The following is a 21,442-nucleotide window of genomic DNA, read 5'->3' as shown; positions in this document are numbered from 1 at the left end:
TTAGCCTATTCAAATAATACTTGATTCATCATATCTGGGATTATTCAGCTGCTGCTTTGAAATGGTAGTGATTGCAACATTTCTGTAACATACACTAAATCCACTATCGCAATTAGGAAATCTCTGAATCTCCTTCAACCACTATGAAGCTGAAAACTGCAGCTTGGAGTCTTTAGAGCAAAACCGGTGATGGCAGAAACATTCTTCACAGCAAAAATGAGACAGCAACGGAAACTTGTCTATTTCATTAGCTATGCACTAACTAGCCTACAATAACAAGCTGAAAAGTCTGTTCTAAGATCCAAATAGGATTTTTAACATCAACACTCATCTAAAATTATAACCATATAATAGCCAACAGCCTCAGTGCAAGAGGCCTGAAGAGAAAATGACCGAGGCAGGAGAACCTTATGAAGCACCTTATGAAACACAGTAGATCATTTATTCTTGCAATGCCCATATTCAAAACCTCAAGATTCCTCAACAAAACAGAAATTTCAGATATATTTTATAGAAATATTTGTATTTGTGCATATGCTTGCCTATAAAAATACATGCCAAGATTGCAGAGGGAAATGTTATAGCTTGCAGTTTTTCCAGTGAGACCATTCTTATAACATGCATGATGGAGTCGCAGCTGCCATTCCAAAGTGCCCCACCATGGGTGAGCAGAAAAGACAAAACCTAAACCAGGCTGTGTGTTGTGTTCAAAAGAGTCTTGAGTCAAATATTTTCTTTTTAATTTGTTACCAACGAACAAAGACTTCTGACTGCTGTTTTGAGCATGTTCTGAGCCCCAGCATGGGTTGCCCATGGGCCACGGTTCCTTGGGGCTGTCCTTGCGCCAGTGTGGGTCACCTGTGGGCAACAGTATTTTTTTTCTGGACTGGCTCAGGGCACTTTGTGTCCTTCTCTCACACTGGAGAGCCCTGCAAGGCCCCTGCTACTCAAACCCTGTCAGTTCTGCCCATTGCATCACACATTCTCTCTTTACCAGAAATTCAACCTCATCTCCTCCAGAATACAGTGAGTGGGTATAGGCTGACAGAAGTAATTTAGGTTGTTCCCATTATGATTTTCAACAGATGCTCCCCTTTCTAGTTCTGCCACGAAGCCACACTGAACTTGGTCTAACTGTTCATCCCTCTACCCCCAAGACTGCAGGCACAGCTGATGAGTTTGACATTGTCCTTGGCACTGTAAAAAGCAGGAGCTGATCACCCTGAAACACACTGCCAAAAAAATAATTGATTCTGATGCCGCTGCATGCCAGCCAAAATCAAAGACAGTACTTTATCTTCTGAGCTCCTGAAAAGCAGGGACTAGGGAGGAGGTGAACTCAGTCCTCAGATGAATTTCTCTATCATTTTGCTGTTTCTGAATAAGCACAAAATTAAGCAACGCATATAGCTACCAGGAGATAATCATTCTCCTAAGCATTAGGAGGCACCTGAGAAAAGGTCTTCATCCAGCTGAAGCACTGGTTTCATTGATGCTACTTCATCATCATAAATCTCAGGTACAGAAAATTTTGAACTTCAGATTAGAAACTGAGACTACTGGGAGGAAAATTTCAACCAAAAAAAGAGGACAAAGAGTAGTATTGGAGCAGGAAAGAGTAGTACAAGCTAAAAAATTCAGAAAATATTTGCTACATATAGTTTCCCTGCATTTTATTACACAAAAAAAATGTATAAAGACAGTCATAAATCTCTGTAATCTTCATACTTAAACTGTGGTCTATTTGCATTTCCTGTCACTTAATGTGAGGAAATACAGATGCCTTTCTGGAGATTGTGCCTGGAAATGGAGACACAATCTCAAAGGTATCACTTTAAAATAATAGTAATGTGCTTGGATTTTAACCAGAATTTTTATGTTTTAGTGGCACAGTAACATAAAAAGGAAAGCTTCCTTTTCCTGACGTTATTGAGCAATTTTTCATTTTTAACAATAATTAGCTTCAGAAGTAAATTACTCATAAATTACACACAAACCCCAAACCTTTATTCCTGGAATTTAGCTATAGAGCTCTAGAAGTGAGGAAGAGATGTTCCTTGCCCCCCTCCCTTCAGTGCTATTTTGCAGTTCCTTTTCCTGACAGAAATTAATAATTAGCTGAGCTGAGTGGGAAGGGAGAAAAACTGAAGTCATCTCCCTTAACCTGCAAAATGACTAATAGTGAAGACAGGCTTCCATGACTCTGACCAGTCTCCAAATTACGTTGGTCTCCAGGGCCTGACCAGCTGCCCTGATGAGCTGCAGCACAGCGGGAAACCGGTGAGATCCTCCAAGCCTCCCTTTCTTGCCTGGGAGGCATCTCCAGGACTCCGGGTTTAGGCCTAGCTAGGACTGTGAAAGGGACTTTTCAGGGAAAAATGGACCACATGGGGCCACTGGCAGAAAAATTGGACCCAGTCCCCTCCTCTGCCTCAGACTTCCCCTGTGGATTTGGTGATGGCAAGTCAAGTGATCTCCCTGTTCCTATTTTGTGAAGTAAAGATCTGAGTACAGTCTTTCTGTGTGTATAAGACTACCCCTCTGTAATGGCTAGGCACTTTGCCACCCTTAATTTATCCTCAGCAACATCCCTGTTGAGCAGAGAATTATTTTTCAAAAGCACAGGAAGGCTTCGTGACCCACAGAAAATCATGTGGTAGATCAGGGAACTGAACCCAGGCATCAGAAAAAAATCACACAGAGCAACAGTCTAGCCTCTGTCCCATTTTTCTCCCAGACTTTCCTCGTCTTTTCTGTTTCGAGTTGTTGCAGGAGTTAAGATGGGTATGCCTGATCGCAGTGGACAAACCACAGTAACACAGTGGACAGAAAATTCCCTTAATCGTCTGAGGAACAAAATCCACTCCCCTGAGAGCGTGATAGTTCACAGATAAGACTATATTTTAAAGGGCATTTATCCAAAGAGTTTTATTTAAGTATTTTATTATTTCAAAGCCTTAAAGGGGATTAGGGTAAATTATGGGTTCAAGGGTATTCAAGCAACCTGGAAAAGCAGAGGATGAAGACATACCCGGGAGACAAAACCACTTGAATATCTTGTTGGTTAGCCAAACCTCACTGGAGAATTTGGGTTGTACATTTAAACAATTTCCACCAAGTTAGTGTAACTGAGGGATTTAAGAGCAAGAAGGACAAAAAGCCAAGCAACTGCGAGAAAAGATAGCATACAAGAGAGACTAGCAAATATACATATAAAAAAAAGATAGAAAGTATGTGATTGACATTTGGAAAATACTCCATTGTCATCTTTACTACAGCAGCATAAGATGATACAAGTCCAAACCTGCATTGCTTACTCACATGTAGCCAAAGGAATCAATAAATATGTCAAAACTAATAAAAAGGCTGAAATAAGCAAGGGCTATGGGATTTCTCATGGGATTTGGCATTTGTTTAAACAGGAACAAGCAGTCAGTGACACAAAAACTGGAATAATGCCACTGCACATCTTAGAGCTGTACTCTCCTGTGAGAATATTCCTTTTGATTAAAATAGGACAGTTTAGGGAGAGAGAAAGATGGTTCTAGATGGACCAAAAGGTGACTCACCCTGAATACTGGCTCATCTATTTCTGTCTTTAAGTTCATTTAACAAACAAAACTGTTATTGTACAAACATGTGAATCACTGAGAGACAAGCTTAAAACAGCATTTTTGTTGAATGCTGGTAGCAACTGAGATGAAGCCAACAATAGTTGACCAACCTGAGGTGGAACTATTTTGAATAACCAGCAAAAACTGGACAATTATGGTTAAACCCTATTAAAAACCACTTTTAACAGAGAGGTGTTCTTGCCCCTAATAACACAGAAACCAGCCTAGTCAAGTTTCAGAAAATTGTTTTCAACTACAAATTTGAGCTTATGCTACAGATTAACAGGCATGACTCCTCAATTGGAGTTGCTTTAACTTATCTTCTGCTTTACATTTTAATATCATGAAAAAATTTTATAGCCTTCAATTTATTTCAGCCTTTCCCAAGCATTATATTTTACAACAGCCAATTTCCAAGGGGCCTACTATTCTATACTAGACACTGCTTTAAGTTCTCATGTAGTATTTCTGAGAAGAAAGAATGATAATGGGACTATATCAGAAAAAATCTTGATTATTGTTTACCTCAGTTAATAAAACCAACAGTCACTATAAACTGCATGTACCCATTTGACAAATATAAGCATTGATAAAATATTATTTAATGTCATGTTTTTCAGGCATCATAGAATTCCCATATTTTCCTTCACTTTCTCACACACCAAAGGCTCTTAATACTGGTTGAAATGTGCCCCCCTGTAGCACCAGCAGTCCCAGTGATCTTTCACCCCTCTGTTACTGGAGTTTGGTAACACCAGAATTTTCAGAGTATGAAGTAGTAGATACCTGAAACCTTGCTTATACTGGGGAAAATTGTTTCTACTCTGTTTTCTGCTCTGTTTTCTGCTCTGCTTTATTTTTCAGCTTTATTCTTGTCACTGGTCCCACATCTGGGCTGTGGACAGTCAGGATGCTCATTTCCTCAACCACAAGCAACATGTTGCAGTCCATGAGAAAGTTTTCCCAGTACCTCAAGAGTAGGCATTTGATGGTTTCTTTACTGTGCTATTAAACCATTTATCAAGATAACATGTCCATAAACTTGTTCACTGCTATGGCATAACACATATCTTCTCTCTACCTTACGCTATCCACTCTTATGCAGGGATTCAGTGTCTTTCCCGCTGGTCTACATTCTGCCTCCACATCACCACTAGGCAGAAAAGGTCTTCAGATGAAACTGAGTCACGCACACATTTGTGCATTTCCTATGCACAAATCTGTAATCCCACCGTCTATAGTGCAGAGCAACTCTCTTCCCATCTAAGCAGATCACAGAGTATAGTGGGAGAAAAATGGTGCATGGCCAGAGAGTCAACAACGGGATACGTCTGCAAGCCAAACTGCCAGTGCAAGAAAGCAGAAGAGTCGAGACCAATGTTACAGTCTGGTCATGGGGAGCGCAGACATCTCTCTCCATTGGAGGAAAAGCTGATGACAGATGCACTTAGGCTGAAGTGTAAAGATTAGTTATTGAATCTGGCTCACAGCCTTTTAAACAGTAATGGGAAACGCTCTACTCTACATTTCACAATATAGTGCACAGCTGTGGATTGTCTTTGGTCAGAGGCCACTGTGTGATTCATCTGAGCAAGACAGGGGAGTGTTCCCCAACTTTTTTTTTGGGCCAGCTTAACTCTAAGAAAGTTTACTTGCAGTCCTGTAGAGACATCCTTAACACAAACAGGCTGCACACAAAGCATAACTCATATGCTAAACCTATTTTTACTTTTCCCTAATGTAAGTTTTCCTACTACAGCTGAAGACCCACAAACTGCTTCTTTTCTGTCTGTGGAGAGAAACTCCATTCTCTTCTGTGAGATCAGGTTGGAGTCTGTGCAGTAGGAAAAGGAATGACCTTCAAGTTCATGGATTTGGATTGTCCCTCAGAGGTTTTCAACCGTTCTTCAATTTATAGACCCCTTCAATTTCCACTGGACCTATATACCCGCCGCTAACATACTAACATACTAACAACAGGTTTTTATTCTGTTACTTTTTGTGGACTCCTTATAACTGATATACAGACTTTCCCTCTGACCAAGTGAAAAATACTGCTTCAGAATCTAAAATGAAGTTCAAGCCTGCTTGCAAAACGGGAGAATAACACCTCATCTTGGGGGGCTGAGGGCCAAAAAGGCCTGAAAAACAAGCAGAAGAGAAAAGATGGATGCTAGACATCACTGTTGTGCTTGGAAAAGCCTAGTGCAGACTATAGCTTTGAAAGGCAATTTCTTTATCCTGCATCTGGTTACTGTAAGATGTTGAATAGAACGATCTGACTTCCCTGCTGCTGGCATGGGAGGTCTGCGAACAAACTATGGAGCAGCACGCTCTAAAGTGGCTCTGTGCTTAGGGCTTTGTGCTGTTGAAAAATGTGCTGATTTACAGTGATTAATGTAGCCATGCTGTTTCTGTCTGATAGCTGCCTGAAGAGCAGATGTGGAAATCTCTAAGCTAGGAATATTTTGTTCCCTTCAGGCTCATCTACAATGGGAAAATGAGTTAAGACAATAGTAATATGTGTGTGTGTATTTATATATGTACGTGTGTATATATATCAACACATGCAGGCTTTATATGTAAAGTCATATTCCTATGTATATTTCAGACAAAGGCAATGATGTTTAAATATCAACATGCTACAGTCTGCCTTAAACAGCACTCTAACCAGCTAGTCTGTCTTAGCTAATCTGTTTTATTAAAACACCATTCATTTTTTCAATATTTATTTCATCACTCCTGCCAAAGAATGAAGCAGAAGGTACAATTTAGAGAACAAACCCTACTCTCATCCCAATACCATGGAAAAGCATTCAACCCTAGTGCTGAAATGTATGGAAAACCTAAGTTCCCCTTATCCTTATTATTGAGTTATTTAGGACAGTACCAGAAGATACCTTCAAAATGACAAGTCTGTATAACTGCTGTACTTAACCTATCTTTAACAGATTAGTTCACCTTGCGCTGTCCCACTGAAGCAAAACAGTCCTTCATGACTGTTCCAGGACAACCCAGAGCTGCCTACTTCAAATTGTGACCACCTCCTTTTCATTATTAAGGTTCAGCTTGCATGGAAGAATTTACACTGAAAGCCATCACACACAGGACTAATCAGATACTATTCTGATGAGCTAGAATGTGCCCATTCCTGCTATTATAGCGGGCAAGGCCATTTGCACTTACAACAAAGAACTTCAAGAGACAACTTCTGTGTCTCTTCTCAATGATAAAGATTCTTGGAGTAAATCAGAATCTTTCCATTATATTCCACTACCAGAGAAGTGAGCAGACTACTGATTTTGATGAAGTTATCTCAGACATCTAAAAACGAACATTTGTTCTTGAAAGTTCATTTATCCCTGTTCACACAAAAAATTAGTATTCCAGCCACAAAACTGCAGCACTCTCCAGGGCAGCAAGCATGATTTCATAACGTGGAGACAGTTGCGTAGACTAAAGAAACTAGAAATTGGCACCTTTAAGATAAGATTCACCCGACTTAGGATAAGATGGATCACATCCTAGAAACGTCCCTTCCACTTTATGAACTGGAGAGTCTGATTAACTGGCTCTCCTGTAAATGGCTGAAGTCCTATGACATTAACCCAGCCCATAGTGTCAAAGAAAAACAAAGGGGAAAAAACATTCAAAGTCCCAGGTTCCAGACGACTAAAACAGAGGTGGGTTCTAGGTTTCAAAAACAACTTCATCAAAGGTCTCCAGTAGGTGTTTGTGCATCTGCAGGGGGACATGGGAGGAGAATTGTCTCTAATGCCTGCTGAGACATTGTTTTATTGAAAAGAACCCTATTAAACTTCTGAACACAGACACACACCCCTTTGCCTCATTATATTTCATGAAACTTTTCATGTGTAAATTATGACATCAGACCTCTTTTCATGTAAACTTCAGCAAGGATGGTTGAAAGAAACAGCTAGAGTATGCAGTTTCACTGAGTGGGAAGGTAGGGTTTGGGTTTGTTGGGGTTTTTGTTGTTGTGGTGATGTTTGGGTTTTTTTAATCACTCTTGGGTCAGTACCCAAACTCAGCTCCAAATTACCTATCAATTAGGACAGTGTTGTGCTTTACTCCCTCAGTGCCCAGAGTGCAGTGGAGCTCTTGGAGACTCACTGACAAAACCACAGTATCATCTTGTTACAACCAGGACAGAAAATTGACTAGTAAGCAGGGTTGTGCTTTGATTGATATGTTTTGCTTTGACATGCTATTTTTTAAATGTTTATTGCTTTAAGAGGTATTTTTTTAAGTGAGCTCTACTTTGCTGTATTGATGGAGGGATGGCAGGGCTGAAATGTCAGCAGATCCATCACTTCTTTTTACTGCTGCTTCACAAATGACTAAAAAAGGCAAAACATCTCAGTTGTGCAACCATATAAACTAGGAAGGACTGAGCTGAAATTGAAGCAAATTGAGTGACACACGTTCTTTCCTGCTTTGAAGAAAGGATGCACATCAATTTATTACACATGCAATCCCAAGTTTCATCATTACCATATCACAAAAAAAGTTCCTCCCAACAGCTCACCAACTTAAAGAGATTTCAGGTGATTTGGTGGCTCGACAGTATTTCAGTATTTCTAATCTACTATGAAGGAATTATTTTGGAGGGTGAGGAGGGAGGGAACTACAACCAATTTAGAGAAGGGTTGGGAGGCAAGGAGAGAATGACTCTGTAAGGGGTTCAAAAGAGCCAGCTGAGCAGATTTTTCTTCTATTTATTATAGTTTTGATCAAAAATGAACTGAATTGCTTTAGTCTCTGGAGGCATAGAGGAAGTTACAGCAAAAGAGCATTCTGTGCTGTTTAAGCATTCTGAGTATAGTATACTAGGAAATCTGATGAAACACTACAAGAACAAGGGGTCCAAATCTTCTCTTTTTTCTCTCAATTTAGCTTTGTCTTGAAAAGAAACTTCAAGGTAGTGCAATCATATCTCTTGAAGGGCTATTCTCTTGAATAGCTTAATTCTAGGATCTGGTTCCATCCCTACTAAGGTAAATACACAGACTTCAATAGGAGCAGGCCTGGGCTCCTATTAAGTAGCATACAGCCCTTCGTGAACTACCCTTTCAGAAGGACCTTTCACTGATTGATTTGAATGCTCCTACAATATAGTCTTTGGAAGCACAAAGCAATCACTCCAAATGAGTCATGCCAGAAGCTGCAAAGTCTAAGCATCAGAAACAATGTATGAACGATTTATTGGCATTGACCCCATATAGCTAAAAATGAATTAATGGTCTTAATTTTCAAGACATGATAAACACTGTCAGTAACACTAAAACACCCATTGTCTGACTACATTCATTCACTTCCAAGATTAGGAGTCCTCCATATTTCACAAAACCACTCATTTTTGCAAACTGAGCCTAGTGTATTCACTATAGATGAAAACAGCCCACACATTTAGTACTGTAGATATTTAGAAGTAATAAAAGTGCACCACAGAAAGGACAAATAGACTGCAACTTTTTTTTTTCTTCCAAAAAATAGTTTACCTTGCTTTTCAGGGATCAAAAAATCTTCCTGTGATTTTTATTCTAGTTATTTTGAACTCCAGTTTAACATAAATAGCTGGTTTCTTTCATTTTGCACCATCAAAAAAAGTTAAATGGTATCCAAACTTAGAGTATCAGCTTGCTGTATGTGTTGCTTGAAAATTGAACTGTAGATTGGGATGGAAAGCATGACAGTCTTAAGTACAGTGCTGAAAGCCGCTCTGTTAAAAATGTGGTAAAGAGAAGACGACAACTCTTATCAGGAAGGTGCTGTCCTTTGTATGTACGTACAACTGCTAGTTACAGAGATCTCAGCCTTTTTGTTTCTTCAGTAAATATATAGTTTTTCTTTCTCTGTGTCCAGTGGCATTACTTCTTTTGGTTTCAGAGTATTACCAGCAAAGTATAGCGGTTCAACAGAGTCAAAAAACACCTACAGATAAACAGACCTTGGGTTAACTGAGACAAAACAATCTACTATAAGTTTATACTGAAACTCAGCTTGAAAGGGTTTCTGATCTGAAGGTACTCTGTTCTGCATGTACTGCAATCCACTAGTTTCTAGATGTGTCATGTGTCCAGCATTCTGCATTTTTCTCAAGTCACTGGTAACTTTATGCCCTTCGTTCTTGTGGTATTGTTATTCATAATCTTTTCTTTGGCGGGTTGCTGTCATTTATAGCGTTTCTTCTCAGTTGCCAGAAGTCACACAGGGAGAAAATAAACAGAGAAACAGTGGGATGCATTGTCTATGTATTGAATTATCCTCTAGTTTACTTAAGCTTTTCATGAGTATTGACCCAACTTTCAGAATATAAGTGGGATAGCACAACCATCCTGTTAGCCAGTTTCCTCACACACAGCTAATCTGCCTTGTTGGTGTCTTTAATAACCACAGCTACGATTTGGGAAAATAGATACATTTTACTTTTTAATCTTGTTCAAAGGCTGCTCACATGAAAAATATTTTGGCTTCTAAAATGTTGAAAAGCTATTTTAAAATGCAAATAAAATCTAAGCCAGATAAACATTTCTATATTTGAAGGGTTTATTTTAGGATTAAAGAATATCAACACAGATCCTTAAAGTGTCTGAGGTAGCTTAAAACAATAAAACTAGGAGCAATGACCTATAACTCAAAATAAGATGCATTAGGTTGAACCTCTGTCACAAAGGGCAGAAACCTCCTCATCCGCTGGTACAGCACATAGGACATGCAAAACCCTGAAAATGAGCTTCTAGATGGTCTCAAACAGTCATCTCCAGGGCAAGGTATTGCCATCCTGATTGCTCCCTGGAATCACAAAAGGGAGACTTCCTTCCCAGCTCACCTCTGCTCTCTTCCCACCACACACCCAAGCAGCCACCAGCTCTCCAGCAGCAATTACACTGGGGATGTCAAAAAGACAACTTCATTAGAAGCTGTTACCTCAGTGAAAAGGAAATCATTTATTAAAGGAATAGGGGGACCCCCTCAAAAGTTAAAGTGAAACAGTACTGGATGTTGTGTTACAAACTTGTAGGGAACAATCTCCCTTTGTAGAGGGACAGAAAGGCTCAGCTAAACAGGGCTTTTCCATATCTGAGTTTCTATGCAACTCTATTTAATGCCTATCACAATCAGCAGGCAACTGGCCACTCTCCATATGGCTGGTTGCCTTCTCTTCCTGGGGAACTAAAGAACACGGAGGGCATCTCAAATGACGAAGACACAGTATGAGACAATATCACAACAGAGCACTTCTTTTTATAATTTAAATCAAGTAAGCAACTGATTCACGCAGGGCAGAAACTCGATAAGACATCAAAGGTTTAATCCCTAACCCATAAAGCTAACTTGCTGACAATAACTGCAGAGCTCTAACTCTCTTACATTTATCACTGCCACCAGCTTCTTCAGAACAAAGTATTTTGGAAGGAAGGCAGGCAGCTGAGTCTGGGAGGCAGATTTTGCTCTTGTTAAACTGTTGATCTTAAAACAACATGTTGCTAGGTTTAAATACTGTCATCTTTAAAAGGAGAAATCATGCTAAATGCAAACAGTTAAATAGTACACATTTGGAATATACAAGGGTTTAACAAGCTAGTCTAATGAGAAAAAAACACTTTCCACAGGGACACAAGAACCTGGCTGTGGTTTTCTCAAACCACTGGCAGTTCTACTTCCTCTCAACTTTGGGGTTTTATGGAACTCTTGTATGTTTGTTTGTATGCTGGGCAAAAACATTTTTCCTTTAATTTAAACCATTGTTTTCCAAGGAAAAAAGTCATTAGGAAGCCATTTATTTCTAATTATTATGAGGACTTTTGCAAAAGAAAAACCCTTGAATATGAAAAACAAAATTTTGTGTGTATCTAGAAGTGGATGGGAGGGGTCAACAAACCATGATCCAAACCAGGCAATTTACCAGAATAAAAAAGAATTTTTCCAAGTTCTGTGTCACATTTTAAGCGGCCTTTGCTTTCTTTGTAGCAGAACACATTTTCCATGCTGTTCTTTGCCTTTTACATACAGTTGGTCAGTAGCCTTTAAATCTGTCCTAAAAGATTACCCAACAATACCAGAGAATGTTAAAGAATTGTCATACTAGCAGTTCAGCCCATTAGTCCCTTTCCACCGTGGACCCTTATGTGTGAGATTTCTCGACAGCAAAAGGAATTGTTAGGGATGAGAAACCTGAGGAGAATTTGCAGTGTTTCGTTTGAGTTCAGTGAACAGCTGTACCAAAAAAAATCCCCAAAGAAGCTGTAATGACAGTCACACATACTGTATTGTGGATGAAGAATCAACAATAGAAGAGACTACTGCACTCCAGAAGTAAAAAAACAATGCTGTTTCTAAACACAGTGGAGCTGAGAACCGACAGAAGAAGATTATATCAGTCGATTGGGAACCTGTGATAAAAATCACCTATATCGCAGATTCTTTTAAATGGGGTGCAATCAGAACCAATTCTTACACATTTAAGGAAGCCCAGACACTCTGTATTAGTGATAAGAAAACTCTTCCAAGTACTTTGAAAATACAACAGATAAAAAAAAAAAGAGTTCTAAAGAACAGGTATTTCATTTTAATCAGACTTTCTTGCGCACCCCAAAGTGGAAGAATTGAGGTCCAACAAATTCCAGCTCTTACCAAGACCTTATCTAAACATCGTATTTCTACAACCCAAGAGTAAAGATGTCTGGAGTCCAAAGTATCTGATGCAATATTTTATATTTGTGGCTTCTAGTCATACTAGAAAAATCAGAGAATCTTAACCTCTCAGATTATTTTTGTTGGAAGCATATAATTACTCCATGTTACAGATACTTTTTATATGCAGTGGAACTGACCAACAAAATATGGACAGGGGTGGCACCTATGAAATAGTTTCCTATTTTACTGTGGAAAATAGCTACCTGATACAGTTTTGCACAGATTATAGCATTTGGAAGAATATTTAACAGAGTCCATCCCCTTCTAACAGACATACCCATCCCACCAATTCCACATCCTCTTCCTCCCGCGTGTACAAACCATTGTCTTTCTTGGAGTCTGGGACCTGGCTCTTGCAAATCATATTTTGTCTTTTGGTGCTTGTGATCTCAAGCAGAGCAACTGTAGCCACAGCTTTGTTTCTCTGTTGTGTGGAGTGGCCTGGAAAGCCAGCAGTGAGATGGCTAATTTCAACCAAATTTCATTGGCATGGGAGGAAGAAAAGAAATAGTGAAGCCATTTTTACAAAAGCTTAATCTTTGCTCCCTGCCCTCTGCCCCACAGAGAGGAGGAAGGGTAGATGCCACAGCAGTTGCTAAGGTGTTCTCACGTCCCCTTGCGCTGTTGCCTGAGGAAAAGGAGCATTAGGGGACTGGCCTAAGGGTAATTGCTCATTTGCCTCCCTTCCCTCTAGGGAGAGGTTGGCCAAGCCCCTAAGCAGAATTACAAGTTGCCCACCACAGGCTACTGATGCTCTCCGTAGACAGTGTTTGACCACATTAAAAAGCAATCTGGATAAATAAAACAAATGTCAATCTAAACATATTCAGCCATGGCTTGGACTAGATGAACAAGGGGATTTTTCAGGCTCCTTGGCAAATGTAACTCACTGTTTAACTGTTCAGAAACAGAAGAGGGAAGGGTTTATGTGAATTCAGTGTGCCCATATTTACTGCTGGAGAGGCCATCTTCTAGTTAAGATGCAGGCCTGGGAACCTAAAGAATTTGTCCATCCATCAGATCTAGCACAGATTGTCTTTGATACATCGACCAAGATATTCTTCTGTCATTGCACAGTCTACCACTTGACCTTTAGGATGTCATCCGCTAGACTGATATCCCTAGACATATCTCACTGCACCTGAGGGCCAGGCCTTTCTGGTTTATTAAAGTTCCCTGAGGTTCATCACTACTTCAATCTACACCACAGCTCCAGCCACAACTTATTCATTCGTTGACTCTGACGCATTTGCCATAGGTTTGCTGTCACAGGCTTGGACTCAGGCTCCCAGCTAAGGAAATATGTTCAGTGGTGAAGCTGTCTGACAGAAAGAGGTGCCAAAGTACCACAGATTGCTGATGCAGATGACTCCAATTACTTTGTGGCATTTTCCCATTATGGAGACAGTCCACAGAAAATGGACACACGTTTAAATATTTCTTTTGGATTCACATATTTTAGGAAGTTAAATATCTAAGTCCTCTGCAGCTGCATTTGATACCTAAATACACGTTCTCCTCACAACTTGCCTCTGAAGAAGAGAAACTCCATTAGCATCAGTTTACAGCCAGTGAGTTTAGTCACAGAGATGTGGTGGCTTGTCCAAAGTCACAGAGGAAGTCTGTGGCAATGCTGGGAATTAAACCCAAGACTCCAGAAACTCATTCCTGTTTTTTAACCACACGCATCATCCTTCCAAACGTTCTTTCCTACAAAAAGATTTAGTCATGGCTGAAAAAGGCCCGGCTCATTAATTAAGTAAGGACACAACAAGAGAAACGGTATGAATCCTTCAAAACTGGCATGTGGATTTTCTTCTTAAAAACATTTGAGAATGTTTTATAAACTAAATTATGACCTTCTCTGTTTCCATTAAAAAAATATTTGCTGAAGGTCATTTTTAATGGGATCTAGGATGATGTTCCAAGGGAAAAGCATGGGCTGAGCTGTTTTGGCTCTGCATGCCATTAATACTCTCAAGTTTTGAAAAACAGTGTGGTACCAATTGGTTTTTTAGCTCTTTCAGGGCAAGTCCTGAATTCAAGGTCTCACACAGTTCTCCACTTCTGAGGAATAGAGGAGAGCAGTAACAGAGTTTGTAAGAGGTATATACCTGCAAAGTTCCTTCCTCAAAAGAACCAGCTCTACCTAAAAACGAAGGCAATATTTGGAGTCATGACTCTGCCCTTTCTACCTACAATGAACTGACTAAATCACAGACAAGCCATTTTATTTTATCTCTTGGTGCTTCTTTAGTCCTCACCCAAAAAATCAGACTATTTTTACTTGTCTTTGTAAAGCATTTCATAAAGCATGAATGAAAAATGCAATATAAGAGCAAAACATTAAGTAAGTGCCAAAGCCACAAGATCAGGCTCTGAATGAGGCCACAGACTTGACTTTCACTTTAGTTCTCTTGGGCTTATTTATGGCTGAGCATGGATTACTTGGATTTTCTATGACAGCTTAGCATAGTGTTTTATTTAGTTATGGGGTTTTTAGCTTTAGGAACACCTCAGTTTTCAGATACTTCTTTGATGTAGCTGTCAGACATGTAGAAACAATGACAACATTGTTAACATATACATCAAAACACAAAATAGGTGTGATACATTACTGTTTCTATAGCAAACTGTTACTGTTCAGGCAGAGGTGTATGTTTCAAGATTTTTCTAAACATTGTTGCTTACCACTAATTTGTCTAAAAGCTGTGCCATAGTGCTTTTCAATGGCAATATTTCAACCAAATTAAATGTTTACCTGAGAAAAATAGCAAATACTCCAGTCAAGAAGGGTATGTCCCTTAACATGGCTTCCATACCCAAATACTTTAATCTTTTCTTCTCCCAGTTGGAAAAGCAGAGAGGATTAGCACAACAAGAAGTTGAGATCATGATTTATCTGCTGCATACTATGCTTTTAATATCACAACATCTAACAGATAATCAAAATAAATGACAGTGGAAAGCCTTGAACAAAGAGTATGCAAGATGTATGTTTGTTAGCTGCTCTAAGAGGAATACAGCTGTAAATTGGCTAAACTCTTTGCCCTCTTTGCACTAAAAGTTTTATTAAGGAAACTGGACTCTGCTTGAAGTTGAGAATGTTTTGTTTCTGTAAAATATTGTTGAACCACAAGAGGATCCAAGCTAACTAAATATGGAGCAAGAGATGTTTTTGTATACCAGCCCAAAATATTCTGTTACTGATTCATTGGTAACTTATGACTGGTTTGGATATAATCTTAACCAACCATCATTGGTTTTGGGAGATGAAATGACATGAGTCAACTGAAATTAATATGATAAAGAACAGCTCACTCTTACTGCTTAAGTAAGTCCAGTCAAAGCTTTGCTTCTTGCAACAGTGTTCCAGTCCTAACTTTTGAGAAAAGGCAAACACAGAGAGGCATAGCAAGCTCTGTTTATCATACGATTCCTTCCTCCCAAGCTCAAAAACATAACAGCCTTGTACAGATGGAAATGAAACATAATATCATGTTTTCATGTGTACAGAACACCCAAAGAAACAATGGACAAATGCAGTATTTTTCCAATGGTAGCTGTATTGCATACACAGCTTCATAAACTGTTGCTGCCCGTTACCAAACATTCTTCTTTTTTCTTCCTATTTCTAAGCCTAAAAATCTTGTCCGTCAAGAGATATTCCAAGCTCTTTCAGCAAGGCTGACATAACCCTGCACAAGAATCCAATTAAGATCTTGTTCTTTGATAGTAAATTCACACCCAGAAAATATTAAACTCTGGAAGTGACAGAGAACTATTTAAAATGGAGAAAAATGCTATGAATAAATTTAACCAGTGAATTTTAAGACTATATCTAAAAATCCCTGCAGAAGTAGTACAGACAAAAGTGAGGGTTTAAGCTGAATCTTGAACTCCAGATAAAGGAGCAGGTGACCTGGTGCTGCCAATAGAAAGGAGAGAGATTCCAGGAGTTATCTACTGCTAAGCATACATAAAATTCCAGTAGAGAAAGTGAGTGATAAGTCTGGGGGAAACATGGTTCTCAGCAATGAACAGTCTTCTAATTTAAACCTTTAAGCCCTAACTTGGATTGCCTTAGTTATCCGTATGAGAGAATACACACCGTTATCTAACCACTATAAAAGTGCCTAGCTTTAAAGTTTTAGGGTTGTATGAGTTTCCTCAATCACCCTGTAGGTTGCCTTTTACCTTTGAGTTTTCCCCAGTTCCGCTCTGCTTTTGTTTATGTGTAATATGTAAGCTGAACAGTTTTTAAATAAAGTGTTCTGGCACAGCACAAACAGATACTAGTTTGAATATGATCCGCCTTTGATGAATCATATATGATGTATCATGGATATCACAAAAAAATAGAGCCAAAACAGACTTGCTTTTTCTATGACATCTGCTTAAGCTGCTCTGAAGAGATTGAAGGAATAACTGATAACCGCTACAAAATTCGCCTACGTTCTCAAAAGGCTTTAACAAGTCATGTATTTTATGTACACGAAAAGAAGATCCCTGCTGTTCCTTAAAAGATTCACACTGTCTGCAAGCTTTGAAATACTGCCTTTCTCAAGGGGAGGCAGTCTATGATTGCGCATCCTTGCCTGCCTCAAAGTTCCAAACTTGAATGGCAACTTAAAAGGAGATGTCAGGATTTGTATGTTCCTTAGCCAAGACCCAATACTTTGCTGAAGACCGGCTTGTACATGTAATAATTTTCTTGCACTCTGTTTTATTACTGGCCCAGAGCTATCTGAAGTACCAGTTTCTTCTATGTGATAGAGTATGCAACATGACGTTTCATGGGCCTCACTGTTTTCTCTCCTGCTCCCTTAGTGGTTTATATTTTCATGCTAAGTATTACTGAACTGGTAACTGCACGGATCTTACCCTTGATTCACCCTGGTTTATATTGTTCTTGGCTAGAAGAGGTAAGAATGAACAACCCCCAATGAGAAGTCCGACTATCTTCCTCCAGGGGAATTGCAGCTGTGCAGAGACCACGTATCATCTTTGGAAAATAAAAATCTGTAAGGCAGTTTCTCCTTGCTGGCATAATATGGTGCAATTCAGATCACTTTCATTAGGACAGATAAGTCAAGCCCCCTCCTTTAACGAAACAGAAAAATAGCAATTGCATCCAAATAAAGACACAAGTAAAGGAACGGTAATTTATTTTCATCCAGGGTGAATCTGAAAACACACAAAGATTAGATTCAGCAAGCCTGGAAAACTACACAGGAACACTCAAAAAAAGGATTTTGCAGCAATGCTTCCAGGAGTTCTTGCTTCTGGCCAGGACAAGAAATACCACAAGAACAGCCACAGTTTAATCCGGAACTGGATATGCATGCAAGAATAATGAAGATGGAGGAAGGGGGAATGACAGACACAAAAACAGAGGACTTTTGCAAGCTCTGTCCAACCTAAAGAAAAGCTTGGGTTTCTTTACAGCTCAAGTTTGGTTGAAACCTTTATGTAATTCAATAGGGAAAGCTGGAGTGGAAATCAACACTTGATCCAGCTCTAATATTCTCTTTACCTCAAATACTTGTATAATGTTGGTTCCTAATTGCTGATGAGTGACAGCCTTAACGGTGAGAGGCAAACGGCACAATGACAAACCCAGTGCCCTGACAGGGTGCATCAGGACATGGCTATAGAAAGTGTGGGGAGAAGGCACTGGTGGTAGCAGAGCCTGGAAGAAACCAGTGAGGTGGGGGGAAGACAGCAAGGAGGATATAGCAGTGGCACTGAGGCCTACCTTAAAAGAAAGGTCTCAAATGGCCATTGTAGAGAGCTGCCATTCCAACCCTTTTATATTTTGTGTTTGCTAGCATATCTGCATGACGTTCATGCACATGCAAAGACTTGCAGACAGATTTTTCCCAAAGCTGATGCAAAGAATACATACCATTTCTATATTATTAGCATACAGAGACATCATATGGAAAGCACAGACCTTTCCTCACACATCATCTACTGGCACCAGTTGCATTGACTTTAGCAAAGTTACTCCTGATTTACATCTGTGTAAAAATAAGTCCAATATGTTCAAGGAAATACTCTGCACAGCTGGGACAGTTTAGACACATGAAATAGATGTTTGTAACACCATGTGATTAAAGAAAAACCCAAACCACAGAGTTTAGATCTGAATCCAAATCCTCCTCAAGCTTGGTGTGTTTTAGATCCAAGATTTTGATTCAGACCCTTGTCTATATAAATTGCAGCAATTCACAATTTGCTGTGATTTTAACTAAAATATCATACTGAATAGATCAGCACCTACTTTGGATTTTACAGGCTTTGTGGTAACTGGTAAATTAAGTTGTGGAACATGAACAGTAATGAGTACTGGTCTAGAGCAAAAGAGAAACATGGAAAATAAACATGTTAACAGGCAAGTGCCAACGTGATGCTCCATTGAAATTATAATTTCCATTGTCCATGACTCAGATGTGAACATTATTTTGCTATATCAGCAAGTATGTGATAATTAGAAGAACTCACTCCAGTTAAGCAATAGGGACACCTATGAGAGAACCCAACAATTTCCAGCATGAAAAAATTGTTATGGCTCCAAAACCAGTTTCTGCTCAAAGTTAGAACTTTATTTCTGTGAAGATTATACATCAACCTCAGCTGTTTCCTTGCTCAAATATTTGTGGGAGGGATTGAACTCTGTTAATGTCATTAACAGCAGCAATCTCATTTCCTTCCATAGGACAAGTCATTGATCACTTGCACATTAGAAAGCAGAACTTATCTATTCTGAAAACATTTGAAATGCAAACAAACTTTACAGAAAGTATTAAACAAGCAAAATACCTTTCTCATTCAAGGAGTCTGCCTTAACTTCCAGCAAAGGCAAAGATCCAGTAACTTGAAGCTGAAGTTAGAAAAATTCAAAACACAAATAAGATTCAGCTTTTAAAAAGAAAGGTAGTTTATCAGATGAATTTACATACTCATTAGTATGAATGAGAGCAGGAGCGACCCATCTCTGAATGTGTACATACTTAATACTTCCTTCCTTAATAGCCTAATATTTTTCTGAATTTGAAAGTGTGCATTTTTAAAATGTATATACTGAAACCGGTTGTATAAGAAGTAATTAACCCAGTAATAAAATGAACTCATCTTCCCACTCTTGAGAATCAGTGTCCAAACCAAAATATGTCAACTATGCAGTTAGTTGTGGGAAAGAGGTTTCCTTCCTAGAGTCTAGGCCGGGAATCCCAAGTTTGAGAAAGTGTTTTCCAATTAAGTTAAAGGTCTACTGACTCCAGCCACAGATGTTTTCTCTCAGAGGTGGTATATGCTGCCAACCAAGTTGACAATTCAGAAATATCAGGAATATGCAGAATAAGCCTTCATTTCCCCTTTCACTCTGAGCTATGATAATCCAGTCATTTGAAGAGTTTTCATAGTACTGTACTCAGTCAGCTTCAGATCCTCTTCTTCAGCAAGCAGTACTGAAGAACAAAAATGCAAAATTCAAGTTCTATGCTGGATGTTGGTACTTAGACTGTCTTTTTCTCAATGCAATATTTTCACAACTAATCAGTATTTCATCTTTTCCCAATGTAAGAATATCCTGTCCCCTTGCTCCCACCCAGCTGCTTACACCATTTCCATAGACTTCCCTGGGGCAGCAGAAGGAACAGTGTCTGGGTGTAAGACAGCAACCTCCAAGCAGATCTCAGATCCCCAACCTCAGGCCAGACAGAAAAACAGCATCACTTACAAGGACATGAACTGATTTTGTCAGCCTCAGCTGGACGATCTTATATGATAATACTATGTATTTTAATCAAAACCAAGCAGTGCTATGCCTCTTACTGTCATCTGAGCACTAACCATGAAGAGGGTGAACAGAAATACGGTTTCTTGAGTCTCCACATCAACACTGACACCATTCATTAGAAGAAAACTAGCAAAGCTGCACTTGTTTCCAAACATCCATAAATTAACTCCAATGCCTCAGAGTGATCCACACTGCAGCACCTGTCACATCCAGATGCTTTTGTTTGCTGTTGTAGCAGTGAACTCAATGCTTTCACAGGTTGGGAAGACTGTTTTGGCGGGTTTTTTTAAATAGGGGATTTTGATACTTCAGTCTGTTTATGTGTATATCTGCATACTTATCTACCTCTTCAGAGTTATCCTACATGTGAAATCAGAAGTTTGTTGGTGGCTTGGGTTTTTTGGTTTTTTGGGGTTTTTTTTATACAAACCATATGCTCCGCTACAGTCACCTCACCAAAAAACCCTGAGTCTAGAAAGATTTGGGGATTCAACTATTTCAGTTAAAGGGTATCTGAGTCAAGGTCACATTGTCAAGGAAGCGCATGGGAAATTTGCTTTACTACTACCCATCCTTTATTCTTATATTAAATACAAGAAAAGCATACAAAGTCAGATTTATAGAAAAATTAGATTGTTTCTGTGACTTAGGTATGCTGTTGTTCAGTTCCAGTAAAGAACAGATTGTTTACTATGGGAGCAGGGAGGGAAGTATTGTTTTACCCAGAGAGTGAATTCAGTAAACTGAATTAATTATCAGTGACTTTCTTCAAACAGGTAGTTAGAAAGTAGGAAGTAACTTTATTTCCATTAGGTAGGAGTGGGAATATTCACCTATATTTGATTTATAGCTGCAAGTAACACTTGGAGGTTGATTAAAAACTTCAAGCCAATATACTGAAATAAGTGGGAAAATGTCAACTGTTTCCAAGAAGACCAGAGCACCCTTTGTCAACCCAGCTGTATCTTAAGAGAATACACAGAGATAAAATACAGGCTTCTAGAAGTAGTTGATTTTGATTTTTCTGACCTCTGGCTGCTTGGAATTTTCTTTCTACATTTAAGGGTGATAAGCATTTGTTATGAAAACCCAAGCAAGCATATCTGCAATGATTCTTCACTCTGGCACAGACGAGAGACTCTTAACTGCTTTTGTGTGAATAAAGCTACAGTGATGAATTCACCCGCTAACAGCAACTGACTAAGCAAAAATTTCTATGGTCTTTTATTGTGGTTCAGAGGATCAGGGAAGTGGAGTCCCAGGTATGTCTGTGACTGATGGGCGCAAATCACAATATTTCCAA

At 39.2% G+C, this 21,442-nt stretch overlaps 1 protein-coding gene across 1 annotated transcript in view; it reads right to left on the bottom strand.

Annotated features, from left to right (window-relative positions):
* SMOC2 (SPARC related modular calcium binding 2) overlaps positions 1-21,442 on the bottom strand; it is a 150,511-nt gene that overhangs the window by 105,036 nt on the left and 24,033 nt on the right. The gene's annotated exons all lie outside the window — the stretch shown is intronic.

The sequence above is a fragment of the Calonectris borealis genome, chromosome 3 (genome assembly GCF_964195595.1).
Source record: "Calonectris borealis chromosome 3, bCalBor7.hap1.2, whole genome shotgun sequence".
Classification (NCBI taxonomy): Eukaryota; Metazoa; Chordata; class Aves; order Procellariiformes; family Procellariidae; genus Calonectris; species Calonectris borealis.
This window is presented reverse-complemented; position numbering and strand designations above follow the sequence as displayed.